The sequence below is a fragment of the Limulus polyphemus genome, unplaced genomic scaffold (genome assembly GCF_000517525.1).
Source record: "Limulus polyphemus unplaced genomic scaffold, Limulus_polyphemus-2.1.2 Scaffold9615, whole genome shotgun sequence".
NCBI classification, from domain to species: domain Eukaryota; kingdom Metazoa; phylum Arthropoda; class Merostomata; order Xiphosura; family Limulidae; genus Limulus; species Limulus polyphemus.
The window spans coordinates 14,815-15,186 of record NW_013675225.1 but is presented as its reverse complement, the minus strand read 5'-3'; positions in this window follow the sequence as shown (position 1 = coordinate 15,186).

The following is a 372-nucleotide window of genomic DNA, read 5'->3' as shown; positions in this document are numbered from 1 at the left end:
GTACAGATATAAATGTTGCAACTGAACGTGTGTAGAGATATAAATGTTGCAACTGAACATGGTTACAGATATAAATGTTGCAACTGAACATGGTTACAGATATAAATGTTGCAACTGAACATGTGTACAGATATAAATGTTGCAACTGAACATGTGTACAGATATAAATGTTGCAACTGAACGTGTGTAGAGATATAAATGTTGCAACTGAACGTGTGTACAGATATAAACGTTGCAACTGAATGTGTGTAAAGATATAAACGTTGCAACTGAACGTGTGTACAGATATAAATGTAGCAACTGAACATGTGTACAGATATAAATGTTGCAACTGTACGTGTGTACAGATATAAATGTTGCAACTGAACGTGT